This window comes from Chondrus crispus, genomic scaffold (assembly GCF_000350225.1).
Source record: "Chondrus crispus Stackhouse genomic scaffold, scaffold_8, whole genome shotgun sequence".
Taxonomy (NCBI): Eukaryota; Rhodophyta; class Florideophyceae; order Gigartinales; family Gigartinaceae; genus Chondrus; species Chondrus crispus.
Window position 1 is genome coordinate 604,410 of NW_005178810.1, and position 15,531 is coordinate 619,940.

The window sequence follows — 15,531 nt, forward strand, 5'->3', positions numbered from 1 at the left end:
GCCTTCGTCGCCCGTGTCGGGTTCGCGTTCCCGTATAGTATTAAAAAGCGACGTCCCCTACAGATCCTCTTTTCAGAGCGACGACCAGCTCGAAATGTGCTTCAATGGCCTGAGATGGGTGTATGAGGTCACTCACATTGCGATTGAAATATTTTTTTCTTTGAACACGGTACAGCACTGTCCCGTGGACGACGTCCATAGATGAGGGGCGCGACTACCGGGTGCGTCGCTCTAGCGCAGTTCGGTCGTCCGAGATCGTGGCTCGGTGTCGTTGCTCCGCGTAACCTCTCCTTTGCAGTGAACAAGTGATGCCAATAATTAACTGTGGGTCATCGCCTTCGACGTACTCGACCCCTCTGGTCAAGCACATTCATCAGAACCGTCGTTCTATCTTGTGCCAGCTCCCTTTCTTGTTAGATCCGAGGAACAGTCGGCAGCAGGTCTCACGAGTACCAATCGTCGCAGTATATATAGAGATATATACATATATAATTTTTCTTTCCGTTCTTGTTACGAAGGTCGGGTGGAGGCAGAGGGGGATTATGATAAGTTGTAACAAGGTCCTTCTCGCTATAGTGTCTTAGTGACACGGTTCGTCCATGGCCACTGTGGGTCCCCGTGAGTGCGTTTGCCTCTCCCTCTTTATCGTCCGCGCCAGGGCTCCGGGTTGACACAGCACAGGTGATACCCTCAATCCTTCGGGGGCTACTGCCTTGACGAGAACATCCGCGGTGACCTTCTTCTAGATCGCACAAATCTTCCCTTTCCACATCATTCCGTAGTGATGTCTTCGATCCCCTTGACGAGGGTCACTTATTTTTCTTTTGATTTCGTCGAGATCGGGCCTTCTTCTGGGATACAATCCCGTTGTCGGAGACCGGTCCTTTTGGACGTAGTGAACGGAGAAGGAGTGTGTCAGGCCCTGAGTTCACCGTAGGTAAGGGACGTTGTCGGGTCCTTCTCCTTTTGAAGAAATAAAGCAAACGGGGGGTCCTCTTCCTTGTAGCGCGACGGTAGCCCACTTCTAGTCCTTACAGACTCGCTGACCGACGTCTCCAGTGCGAGGTCGTGCCCTTGACATCAAAAAATACCAAACGAAACGAAACAAAAACGAACAACATAAAAACAAAGAACTAATGGTAAGATCTTATGATAGCCAACCTGTGAATAGATCGTCAGGTATCCTCGTGGTAGTGGGGCGAGGGGTCGCCGGCGGTAGCCGTTCCGCGGGGTCCTCGTTTCGCTTAGGCCGCGGGAGGATAACTTCCTGGGATGCGCGTGGGTGCGCTGTCGTCGTCCGTTTGACAATGGTCTATGTGGACGGGCTTGTTTGCTCGTCGAGCGTGTTCAAATGAGTTGGGAGCGAGTATGACGATGAACGACATGACCGAGCAAGTGAGGCTTGGCCTCCGGACGACTTAGAGTATTGATGTCGTCGACCATGGCAAGCGGTAACAACTCTGCATGTACACTGCAGCGTGCAGTAAATTTTCCATAATTTCGATTATAATTTCGAAGGGCGACTACCGTGCGCCCCTCGATTCCCCTTTTCGATCCGGCCTCTCGTTCCTGACACACCCAATTTTTCTGATTAAATTACGTCCCACGAAGTCAACGTCACTTCACGTGCGCTCGGCGGCGTTGCAGGCGCGTACCCCGTAGACGTGATGCCTCATCCGGACGTACAGTAGGACGTCTCGTGGCATAGAGTGGCGAACATCGCCGAGTTGGTCACCTGCGTGATTCTCTCGTTCTATTCAGTTCCCTTCTATTTTTCCCATGCCCACTTATTTGGGCTTCCTGCATCCTTCTCCAACTTGCAAGTCTTCGCGTCGCTTGCTGCGGCAGGGATGTTCGCTTTCTCTGGAAGCACGTCACAACGGCATTTCTCGGGGCGCGTCCATCCTCGGGGAAGGCTTTTGTCGTTTGTACGAATTACCACCGAGTGTACTCAATGCCTCATCTGGGCCTGCAATATCACTTCGATTTCTTGAAAACGCGTCGCGAGTCAGTCCCTTCCTATATGGGTGGCCCAGAGGGCTGACTGCCTTACTTCCCTAGATTCCACTTCCCCCATTTGCGGACCTCGCGGGTCCGTTCCCTCTTCGAATTTCTGACCCTTCCGTTGTCTCCAACCTGCGGACTTTATTGACGATGGCTATCCCGATCGTGCGCGTGACACTTGTGCGGGCAAGGATAGTGTTTTCCTTCGGAAATACGTGACGGCCGCACTGGGGGGTAATTGCTCAATGGCTTCCCACGTCGCGTCCTCGGGCGTATAACCGTACCATTCTACCTTGAGAATCAAATTACCATTTTCATAATCGTGGTCGACGACCCGGTCGATTACGTATTCCGTGTTCTCTGTTTCCTCTCCTTTCTCTGATCTGTTTCCTTCCCCCTTCTGAAGATCTTCCAACTCGTCCTTTTCTCTGGACTTTCCGAGCTCGCGTAGGTCTGGAGGTGTCTCCGCTGTCGGCGTTTGACCAACTAACTTATCCTGGTCCCCCGTCGTAGGCGCACGGGTGTGAGGACGTTCCTCGTCCTCCGTTGCCTCTCCTTCTTCGTTTAACTCCGGCTCTCCCAGGAACTGTAGCGCTTGACGTAGGCCGGTTATCGGCGCATGGTCCATTGGGCTTGGGGCTAATTCCACCCTGTCTCGGGATACGCGTTCCTCCTGATCGCCAATGGCAATGACTACCGTATGTTGATCCGATCTTCTGACCTGATAAGGCCCTGTAGCGACTTGTGCGAGCATATGTTTCGGTTCGCTAGCCGTGCCCTGCTGCTTCCGGAGGAACACGTAGGACCCTGGTGGGATCTCAGATTGCGGCTTGCGAAGGCGTGCATCGAAATTTCGCTTGTATCGGGCTTTTTCCTTTCGCAAACTCCTATCGGCGCTTCGCATTAGGCTCTCCAACCACGACTGCCATTTCAGGTAGTATGCTCGTGATGAGCTGAAGTTCTCCAAAGTTGGTTGCGCTTGTAACGCAATGTTTCTCGGCGCCCGAGCCAACACCAGCTCGAAGGGCGCAATGTTCGTAGTTCGATGAACTTGTGTGTTGTAGGCGAACGTCACAGCGTCGCTAAATAAGTCCCAGTCCTTGGGATGCTCTCCAACGTATTTTCGCAACGCGGAAGTCAGCGTGCGGTTAAATCTCTCAACTTGGCCGTTGGCTTGCGGGTGGTACGTAGTCGTGAACACATTGCGTATGCCAAGAATTCGGCAGACATTCTGAAAGAACCGGGCCGTGAACTGTGTTCCATTGTCGGACAGCAGCTTGACCGGCGGTCCGTACACGAATACCCAATGGTGAACGAAGGCTTGTGCGATGTGCGCAGCTGATATCTTCTTCAACGGTACGGTTCATACCAGTTTCGAGTATCGATCGCTGATCACGAGAATATACCGATTTCCTCGCTTAGTTGTAATTAGCTCGCCGAGGATGTCGATGGCGACAAATTCCAGCGGCGCTTTGGGCGTGAACAGCTTCATTTCCTTCGTGTTTTTTCTTAACTTCACCCTTTCCCGCGCACATGCGGCGCAATTCTTCGCGACTGCATAGCAGTCTAGGGCCATCGTAGGCCAATAAAAATATCTTCTCAAAGTCTTGTAAAGTTTCCTGCCTCCCGGGTGGCCTGCCAATTTTGCGTAGTGGCTCAACCCTAGGACGCGGTCCCTTAACGATTGTGGTATTACCACTTGTACAAACTCTGCCGCGGTACGGCATAGAGTTCCTTCGAGTTCCCCGGTCTCCGTGCTGAACGTTCTCACCTTTTCGGCGTCCATTTCTTCCTTGATGCGGTTGCAGAAGGGGTCGACGGCTTGCTCGCGAATGAGCTCCTCCGGAGTGACAGCTTGGAATTGATCGAGGCGATCAGGGGCGGTCCCCTCCTCAAGAGCGAGGATGTCTTCTATCGCGTCAATACTTTCCTCGTCCTCCACTGTACCCTCGGCCGGGTCGGCCATAAAGCATGGGATTTCGTCGTCCATTTCGTCGACGGTTTCTCCTGCGGTTCGCAACTTTGACAAAGCGTCCGCCTGGCTGTTAGCCTTTCCCTTTTTGTACTTGATTTCAAAATCGAATTCCGAGAGGCGTAGCCTCCATCGGATTAATCTCCCGCTGGGGTCGGTTACGTTCATCAACCACCTCAATGAGGCATGGTCGGTATGCACGACGAAGTGCTCGCCATATAGATATGGTCTTAAAGTCTGTACGGCCCAAATTACCGCTAGACATTCTTTTTCTGATACAGAATAGTTTCTCTCGGCTGCGGCTAACGTTCTTGAAAAGAACCCGATGGGTTTGCGTTGCGCATCCGAGTGTGTTTGAAATAGTGCAGCGCCTATTTGGTAGTCGCTTGCATCGGTATCTACCGAGTAGGGTAGGTCCTTCTTCGGCAGCGCCAACACCGGCGGTGCCAAGATGGCGTCCTTGAGCTTATGAAAAGCTTTCTTGCACGGTTCGTCGAATCCTTCCAACTGGACCGGTTGTCCTTTCTTCAGTAGTTGGTTTAGAGGCTGCGCAATTCTCGCATACTGCGGAACGAACCTGCGGTAGACATTGCAGAGTCCCAGGAAGCTCCTCAGCTGTGTCTGTGTTCGCGGGTACCGCACTTGTTCCAACGCGGCGGTTCGCGCGACATGGACTTCTAGCGTACCTGGGCGGACGACGTGGCCCAGGTACTTGATCTTTTCCACGAAAAATTCGCACTTGCGAAGCTTGAGCTTGACACCTGCCTTTTCCAATACGGAAAGTATTTCATCCACGTGCACGATGTGCTCCTCCCACGACTTGCTAAAAATGATTATGTCGTCTAGATACACCAAACAGCATTTCCAACGGAACGGAGAGAGCAGGATATCCATTGCTCTCTGAAACGTCGCTGGCGCGTTAGTTAGCCTGAAGGGCATTCTTGAGAAGCGATACAGACCTGAGTGACACGAAAATGCGGTCTTGTCGCGGTCGCACTCAGGGATAGGCATCTGCCAATATCCCGAAATCGCGTCCAACGCGGAGAAAACCTTGGTGTCACCAAGCGAGTCCAGGCACTCATCCATGCGCGGTAAGGGGTACGTGTCCTTCACTGTTACTGCGTTCAGCCTGCGGTAGTCTACGCAAAAACGCATTGACCCATCCGGCTTTGGCACCAGCAACACGGGCGACGCCCATTCTGACTGCGCTGGTTCTATCACTCTTGCCTCCAACATCTTCTGCACCTCTGCATCTTCTACTTCGCGGGCTTTAGGTCCGGCCCGATACGGGGCTTTTGCGATGGGGCGAGTCTCGGGTATCAACTCGATCCGATGGACGGTGGTATTAATTTCGCCAAGCGTCCCATCCCACATCCTTGAATACTTCTTCAACATCCGACGGAACCGCTCGCGCAGCCGTTTCGGCACGTGGCTCAGGTCGAGGTCCTCCACGTCCGGCGGTGGCGGCTCAATCCTGCGTTGCGGCTTCGTAGATGCCGACGCGGAGAGCTCTGCCGACCGTTCTTCTGGCTGGTCCTCGCGCGCTTGATCCGACGGTTCGCCTCTTGTCTCGCCCGTGGGCGTCTTGGGGGAATTAGGAAAATTTTCGTTCTTCCTTTCTTGAATTCCGAGAACTTCACCAATGGTGGTTTTGCTCTCGAGCGCGGCTCTCGGGTGCGGTAATAATTCTGCCACCACTTGACCTTTTTGCACCCTGACAGGGTACGTCCTAAAATTCGCAACGAGTAAACGAAATGGCCTGTCAGGCTCAACCTGAACGACACCATTCGTGCACGTCAACCCGTGCCTTTCGTACAACGACGAGTACGGCTGAACCACCACCAAGCCCGCCCTCTTCGAGGTGCATTCCACGACGCGTTGCGTCCCTGGCTCGATAGTCGTGGCTCTTGCCACTTTTACCTTAGGGGGAATTCGCTCCCCCTTTCCATCATTCTCGTCCTCTCCCGCGACGAGATTCTTCTTCCCTTTTCTCGTCGAAAACCGCCTAACTATCGGAACCTCCGAGAAATCCGCCAACTCAACCGTTTTTTTCCTTGGATAAATTGCTTCCACAAACCGGTCACAGTAGTCCGCGCCTAGAATTAGCGGGACTGCTAGTTTTTCGCATACAATAAACTCGGCTGCGGCCACAAATTTTCCAAGCCTCACAGGCATTCTTATTGTGCCGAGAGTCCGGAGTGGCCTATTGTTCGCGTCGCCGATATCTTGGGTCGGTCCGTAGGACACTAGAGATTCCATTCCAGCTGGGAGTTCCGATTTTCGCACAAGGTTTGGTCCCGCGCCGGTGTCTAAAACAGACAACACCCGGCTCATCAATCCAATTGTGGGTCTGATGTCCGCGTAAACTTTGTAGTTTTTTCGCGCAAGGACCAAAATCTTCTCGGGACACTCCCTTCGCTTAACCCTGTACCAGGGTCTTCGAACTTCTTCCAGCGGATGATCTCGGGCTCGGCTCAAAATTTTCTTGACTTGAGCTGGCCCTTTGGGCTTATCTACCAATCCAACAACCTCCTCCTCGAGGCCTGATTTTTCCTTTAGAGACGGGGAACGGGGCTGAGCCCCGGGCACAGTACGTCGACCCTGTGCCTCTCGCGACTCATGCGAGATTCCCCTCTCTAGTTTTCCTGCCGCTGCGGGATCCTTCTCACATCCGACGGCGCGGGCCCGGCGGTGGGCCCTCTGAAGGGTTGGTTCGACCTCGGCGTTGAAGCACTCGGCGTGCTCGCCGTCTGCGAATCGAACCAATTCTTGACCTTCAGGTAACTCGTCGATGGTATCCCTAACCTCTCCATCGGAGACAACGCCTCATAATTTTCCAAAACTCGGTGCATTTCCCGGAGGGAAAGAATGCACGTTGGCGCGGCGTGCCCCTTTTCATAGCAATGATAGCACACCAAACCGTGCGTCTTGACGGGATACGGCGTCCTAGGTCGTCCACGGGCCGGCGGCCTTCGTTGGCGTTGCGGCCTTCCCATCCAGCCTGGCCTTCGAAACGTCGTACCCTTGTCTTCCATCGGAATGCACGGCGCCGGCGTGTGGTCGCGCCCCCGAAACATCATCACGGGATCCGTGGGCTCCGAAAACGACTCCGTCGTGTATGCAGGCGTCGGTAAAGTTGACGACCCGCTGTCCCCGTAGTCCTCGTGTCCGTAGCCCTCCGATGGCTCAACGAACTCGCCTTCGGCTACTAACGCTCCTTCGTAGTGATTTTCGCTACTTCCATGCGCACCGCGCTCATCTGACGCGGACATGGACTCGGCTAAATGGACTGCGGCGTGACTTTTGCGACCGGGATAAGAAGCCCTCGGCTTCTTCCCCGCCCTGAACGTCGACGGCGTCTGAATCGTGACCTTCTTGGTCTTCTTGTCCTTAGCGCGGCTCGCCGAGCCATGCGCCTTCGCGTAATTCACTAGTCTCAAAAATGAAACGTCCCGATTGTCTTGCCGGTATTGAGATACCATCGGCTTGATACTCGAATCGAGTCCTTCAATAAACATCGTCATCTGTTCTTCCATTGAATATACGTTTCCACATCGGTTGCTTGCGTCCGTCAGACGGATATAAAATTCCATCTCGTCTTCAGACGGTCTCTGCTGAACTTCTCGCAATGCGAGCACGGCTTGACGGATCGCCTCGTCGGTTGCGAAACGCCTCAACAACCACTGTACGGCCTCTGGCCAAACGGATATCTTTCCGTGATGGGCCCCGGCCGTCTGAGACACCGAAGTGTACTGTCTCAAGGCGATGCCGCTTAAAAATTCAGGCAACAGGCGGATCGCTTGCCCCTCGTTCATTTCTTGAGTATCAAACTCTTGAACTAACTTTGCCAAAAAATCCAACACAAGGACCCCGTCCTCTCCTGTGAACGTGTTGTCCTTCTTCACCTTAGGCGGAATATCTCTCCTAATTTTTCGCACGGCAGTCCGCCGGGAACTTGACAAATATGTCTGCGGGTTCCGCAAGCGGTACGTTCGGTACGAAAGTAACTTCTTGAAGAGGTAGTTGGTCGGATTCAGCTCCTCCAAATCCTCCCATCGCGGCCCGCGCCGCGTTGCGACATCTTCGGGCTCCGCGTCCTTGTCTCTCCGCGAGGCGGACGAAGTGACTCCGCCTCGTCTGGAGGAAATTTTCTTGCTTGACGAAATTCCGTTTCCGTCTTCTGAACGGCGTTCGGAATCGCCCGAATGGTTCGACGAACCGCCGTTACCATCTTCGGAGGGACCAAGCGACTCCGACTGTGAGTCGCGGTTCTCCGGATCGTCACTACAGTGACCCTTGCTTGCACGTCGCTTGTCCTTCTTCGAGGGCTTCGACTTAGAACTCCGCTGCCGAGCGGGCTTGTCCTTCTTCGACCGACGGTCGCCCTCTCCACCGGAAGGGAGCGGCTCGTCGTCCGATCCTTGCGGAGCTTGATCCGCGGCCTGCTCGAGGTCCTTGAGACGTTGCGCGGCGCGATCGAATCGGTCATCGATGCTTGTTCTAAATTTTCCTAAGGACTCCAAGGCTTGATTCGCGTCGCGCCTCGCGTCCTTGACCGAAATTTTCAACGGGGCTAGGACCTCCGGCTCCAGACCGTCGGTCGCCTCACCTCGCTCCTTCTCGACGAGATCCACTCGAGCCGACAGCTCTCCCAAAACGGTGTGGAACTCGGATGCTTGCAACTCCAGTTGCTTCCGGACGAGGGCTAATTCAGCCTCGAGATTTTTCCTCGCTTCTTCGCGAATTTCGCTGCTCATCTTCTCCAACTTCTCGTCGAGGTCAGTCTTGTCGGCGGCTATCCCCGTAGGGGATTCTTGATCTCCGGGGTCCGTGGCCGTATTGGCCTGGCTCCGGGTGCGAGGACCCCTTGGGATCCTCGACGCCCGTGCCGATCCGGCTCTGCTCGCCCCGGGACCGACGTCCCCGGGTGCGCTTGTTGACATCGCTCGTACGAGCGGACCTACGCAGCAAAAAAGTTACAAACAAAAAGAAAATAAAAAAAGAGTCCGTTACCCAGACCACTTTTGTAGTGTGTCTCCAGACCGAGACTGTCGTCGAGAAAAATTCTAGGTCGGGTCTCCTGAACCGTAAACAGAAATTCTAGGTCGGGAGACCACTTTTGTAGTGCAATGCGCCTGTCGGGCAAAAACCGCGGTCCGATGGTCCAGCAAAAACAACAACAGCAACAAAAAGAAGAACTGCCGACGGCACAGCGCTACGGATTGTCCGACTCTCCCTTCTCCGTTTAAACGAGCTTGCGACTCGTAGTAGCTCGGATCTCTGATGGGGGGGGGCACAGAGAAATAGCCCGGCCCGGGATCGGTGTGGTAGAGACTTGCGAAGAGATCTGCTCGACGAGTGTGGAGTGGGGCGCGTACGTAGGTACCCCGGTTCCACTGGGTTGTAAGGCCAATGCTCGTTGAGCTTCTTCGACACCTTGTAACGCGACAAGGCCTTCGACGGGGGCGTCGCAACGCAGCCCGACGGGATGAAATGAAAGTAGCAGCGCTACGTCAACCGTGCCGCCCGATGGCTCGAAACACCTACACCGGTTCGGTCGCAACCGACACCGATGGTACCAACACTGGCTCGTAATACGACGGAGCCCTTCGAGGGAGACGTCGTTGCAACGGTCTCCGTCGGAAAATGGGTCACAGTAGCAGCGCTACGTCAACTGTGTCGCCCGATGGCTCGAAACACCTACACCGGTTCGGTCGCAACCGAGGCCGATGGCACCAACACAAGATAAGGAAAAAATAGGTAGAATTAGAGATAGAAAAGGATAGGGAAATAAAGGAAAGAGAAAAGGGAACCCCGAGCGATAGAGGATGTCGTAGGCTTAGGTAAAAGGGAGCGTCTTGATAGAGACGGACTTCGACCAAGGCGACATTCAACTCCGGCAACTCGGGTTGGTTTATTGACTTGTTCGGTCAAAGGGCTAAGTTATATAGAGCCCCGCCGGGGCGAGTACAGTAGCTCCCGGCTCTAGATTCTAGATCTAATTAGTAAATAAAATTAAATAATTAAAATAATCGTGCGCTTCGTCGCACACGTGTGTCCCCCAACCCCGGACTACAGTATCCAATTTTTTTCCTTTTTCACTTCCTTCCTCCCCCCTACCCGAGACGGGTATTGCACTACAATATCTGATCTAGAAGTTATTTCAATTTCTTCACAAGGGAGCGTGTCATTTCGTTCATGGTGAGGACTTTATGGATGTGCCTCCATGCTGTCGTGCATGATGCCTTGACTTTCTTGGAGGTCGCTTACAGGTCCGTACTTCCAAAGGGAAGAATAGGATTCTAACTGACCGTCTTGTAACATGAATCCATCCCCTAGACGTTTAGCTGCCTTCATTGACAGTTCCCTATATTTCCTTCCTCCTTCGGTGTCTTTCAAGCTGAAGTTGAGAAGAAGATGGTGTGTGCTCGTTTGAAGTAGTCCCTTGTGGGGCGACATCTTCGGAATTCTTTGCAAGGACAGCATGATTTAGAATTACATCTATCGCTGTAAGGTACGGACTTTACAGCGCGCGCGAACAAACACGTATACCACACGAGTACTTTCGGCCACGATGGCTGAAAGCGTTACAGTGCGGGACGGCCTGCACTGCCTACAGCAGCTGACTACAGCACCACACTTACTGTAGTGTAGTATGATAACGTTTCTTATACATTAAATACAAGAAGAGACCGACGCTGGAAGGACGAAGGTTGCTTGGTCACAACCTTCCACCAATGGCCTCGAATCCTTCTTATTCTAACTCGTGCACATCCGAAGCGCTCGCGTTAGAACGGAACTGCACGGGCTTGAACGCGCCGACACGCGAAGTAACCGGAGTCCGCCTCCGCCCGTCAATACTGGACCGTCAATCAGTACTGCCCCAGGGCGTAGAGGCGTCGATCCGCTTGCGGGTGTGGGCGTCGTACCTCGTCCGGCTCTACCACACCGCTACCAGACCCGTGCCCGGATCCGGAACCTTGGGTGGCTTCGTCCCTTCTCGGATCAGGGTATAACGTCGAACGGCGCATACACCTCCCGTTCCCTGGGGGTTATTTTGGTACAGTATGGGTCCTTAAGAACCAAACAACTCTTGCTTTGACGCCGCGAACGCGACAGTTGGAACCAAGTTTTCCACCGGAATTTCATCCGCAATAAAGTTTGGCATGAATCTCGCCATTAACAAGACATCGATAAGCATAGTCTAGAGCCGAAAGATGGCCTTTTGTAACAATAGTTGATGCAAGCAGTTGTGGCGTTATTATTAAAGCATAGTTAAAATGAATAGCAGCGGTAGTATTGAGATGCTCCTAATTGCATTTTAATGTGATACCTTACGCAAAGAGCTCCGTGGATGTCTTTCCTTCGGTAATTTCAAATGGAGATTTCAAAACCTGTATTCTGCTATTGACACGTGCCCATGAAAATGTAACTAAATCTCACTCAGATACCCTGCTGAAACTCAGAAAAGGTGGTAGTTTTGATATATGCGGTTCCTAAATGGGCCGTCTCAAAACGTTGGCATAAAGGGATAAGGCATCAACACGTAGCCTGCAGAGATCTCTGCAAGCTCCTCGTCTGCCATCCCGGTTTCGACAATCACGAAGCAGTGGTTGACGCCCGTTCTGCCACAGTCCTGACCGACCACACATCCTCTTTTCCGACCGTTTCCTTTCTACAAGTTGCCTATTCAGTTGAAATCTCATGCGGAGACTCGGTGCACACGTGAGGTAAGTGAGTGCTTTTGGATCCAGACACGCTACACAAGTTCGGTAACTTACTGCACTCACTTGAAGTGAGTGCATTCACATCCCTGGTCAGGAAATGTTCGAATACCCTTCACGTATCCTACGACCCTGCAATTTGCTCCAGTGCATCCCTAAGCATCACTGTCTCGCGATTTCCGACATAGCTTTAACTTAAGCTCGCACAGTCTCTAACACATTGAAATGCCAAAGGGTATTGTTCTGAGTAGGCCTCAAAGGGATCCTTGTCTCACTGCAAGTGAACCCCCTCATTGTCTAACTCATGATCAAATAAGCCATGAACACACCCTCCACGCTCTCTCAATATTCAAATCCACTATCATAGCGCACTGTGACCGTATCTGACATCTACCTGTTATGTTTGTAGGCGTTGATTATTGTATTGAAGGGAAGCGCAGTTAACCACTGCTCTAATATTTCGGTATTTAGATAGGGTAGATACAGTGTACGTAACAATAATATTTGGTTGCTACAAGAAATTTTATTGTGACTGCCATTAGAACCGGAAACAGGACCGTTTTCGGACTACCCAGGTGAACTCACGTTTGCCAGAAAGGAAATGGACAAACATTGGGTCCATCAAGAAATTGCAATTCCGCCACTTCGCCAAATTTTGGTTCTCTTTTTAAAAATGCCCCACCACCTCGCCAAATCGCCAAAGCCATAATTTTGGCTCAAGCTGTGCAATCCTCGTGACGAAACACTCACCATCACACACTAGCGCGCACCTCCACTACTTGTTTCCATCTTCTTGATGACCTGAGATCGGTTGTCAACATTCACGGACTGCGAATCAGTCGAGATCTATTCCTCCACCAATGGCCACCCCCACTCTCCAAAACTCAATCTCCGGTGCCCCTCCTTGACATTCAATCTCGATTACGCACAACTTCTCCGACACCTCCTCTGCCGCACCAAACACTCCAATTATCCTTTGGCGGCCCATCTATTATTCCTTCTTCCTCGCTCTATTCCTCCGCGAGAACCTCTATTTGCAATCCAAACTCCTCAATACAGCCTTGCCTAAACGGCGGAAGAACAAAGGCTACGAGAGCAGGCACTACCAACTACAGCAGAGAGGATGTCACTGCTCTACTAGACTTTGTGGAGGAGGTTGAGCCCCTAGGTTCGAACTGTAGCATTGGCATCCCCAAAAGTACAGGGGTGTATGCACAGTTCAACAGAGACCGGATCGGCGGGAAGACGGGGGAAGCACAACCAGCTACCAAACCGGGAAGTGGGCCCGGGTAGTGTTGTGGTAGAACGGGGTCGGATGATGACGCGCGCTCGCGCGGTTCGATCTACGCCTCGACGCCCCGAAGCGGCCCTGGGTGACGAACCAGCGCGGCAGCGCTGTCATGAGCCCGTCATGACTGACGGAGGTGGATTTAGGCTCGCTCGCGTACTCGCGCGTCTTCTACCTGCTTGGTCCTTCTAAACGCGCGCTAAAGCGAAGGCCCGGGTGTAGAATAAGCTAGAGGACGTAACTACGCGGTAGGTCGTGGAAAGTTTCGTGCTTTTCCCTCTTTGCCGCCGTCAGTTCGGCCAAGTTATTTAACCTATAAGTAAGCTCTATCATTCTGCGATACAGAACGAAGTGTACTGTAGAGCAACTGTAGTAAGCGCGGGCCGTTCCGTGCTGACTGTGCACGTGTGATACACGTATAGTACAAGTGGGTGAGCGTGCCCATGTACACGTAGGGTAGACGTGTACTTGCGTCGCAGCACTGTAGAGCGTCGGGCTCTAAAATAGCTAATCAAATCTTAATGTAATATAAATTCGGTCCCTCAGGCGTTGTAATTGTGGGATAACTCCTCTCCGCCCTAGCTTGGATGAGAGGCGGAGGCTTTGCAGAGGGAGCACGCGACGCGGACGTGCGGCACGAATAGATCCGGTACGGGCGAACTCGTGAAAAGGGAGAGGCTCACTGGCCGGTTATTCGCAGTCGCCCCGTCGTGCGTAAACGGGAGCGAACGGTAACGGGGTAGAAGTCAGCGCGCGGATAGACTTACCGAACGGTGGTATATAGGCGCTAAAGGGACGGGGGCGAGCTTGCTCCAGTTTACCGGTGCGGACGGGTGTCAGGTCTTAACCCCTCAGAGGGACGCCTCGATCACCTGTCCCAGTACAGCACCTGCAGCCTAGTGCGTGCCGGATACTGTACACAATTAAAAAGCTGGCCACATAAGTACTACTACCGCACGGACACTGCCACTACACGTGTGCACTTCTGTACACGCGTGATGCTTACAGACTACCGCACAGACGACACGTGTGCTAACGCGCACACGTAACACGCGTAAACTACCGCACGGATGACACGTGCTACTGAACATATGCGCCACCCGAAGACTAGTCGGTACACGCGCGCGCTCCGTACACGTGGGCACACCCGCCCACGTGTGCACAGTACACGGCCGCCTGCTTAAAACCTCCGCGCGCGCGCTGGTCGTTATACTACAGATGTACTAGACCAGCCATTGGCCCATTGTGCCGAAAAAGTTTCGAAAATGGGCTGAAGAAAACGAACGTCCGGAAAGAGAATTGTAGTCATCCGCAATAAGTTCGACAAATTGTGCAACTCGAAAAAGAAAACCGATATCCCATCTTGGCCAGGTCCCGTTTCAGGAGCCAAAGGGATAAGTCGGGCTATCCAAACAAGTGCGCTGCGATGAACCTAGGAGGATCAAGTGACCAAGATGGCAATGGAAGTAGAATCGAAGAAGAGTCGCGAGATGGGGCAGTGTCAAGTGGTGCCGTTGTGGTATGAACAGAAAACAATAGCGACGTATCACTCTGTTCCATGAGAATGAAGCGCAAAATCGCAGCTACGGTGACACGCAGAACGAGATTTTGTTCAGAGAATGCCATTGTTGGGCACATTGAGGATATGTCGGAGCATATTGGAGCCATATCCAAATCGATTGTCTCTGAACAAATTGCAGTTTCAACAAGTCTGGGTTTCACAAAGGAAGACGTCGTCACAATATGGAAACCTAAAGTGCGCGAAAGTATTGCTCCGACAAACTCTATGATACATTAAATCAATACCTTACTTCAGACAATGGCGAGTCAAAAGTAAAGTTACGGCTACTGTGTCGCGCTTATTCTCAATCACAAGCCCCTAGACTTCCAAAAGTTCAACACCTTTGAACGTGTCACACAGATAAATGTATTGGTATTGACATGGCCTAGGAGCGCCCTCCAATTTACATGTGCACGGAAACTAGAACGACGAGGTTTTATTGACTAGGCTTTATATATGGCTTATAGAGTATGGCATAGCTAAAAAATGATAGGTGAGTCAAGGGCATAGAAAAAGAAAATTGAAAAGTACAAAGCACCCCAGACACAATTATTGTTTCCTTCAGAAGTGAAGCTCGAGCTTCATTTCCCTTCACCTTTCTTGCTAGATAGTGCGAAACTTTGTCTCTGTCATCCCCCTTCCGTCTCGTCCACAACCACCTCAAACCATGTCCGCAAACCCATCCTCCTCCGGCCCCGCCCAGCTTACGGACACATCCGCGGACTGTGCCATCTGCGTTTACCCCCCCGCTGCCTAAAATACTCGAACTCTAATATGCCGTTACATATACCATCTGTCCTGCATTCACCAACAACTCAAAGCACTTCACCCGACCCTATCGTGCCGTCTACTCCTCTCGCGCTGCCGTTGCGCCAAATGTCAGACCATCTGCACGCATCCAACCCTCACACCGCTCACGCCCCCCTACCATGCCGTGCTGCTCAAGTTCGACGCCCTGATCTGGGAGCAGCTGTGCGCCGAC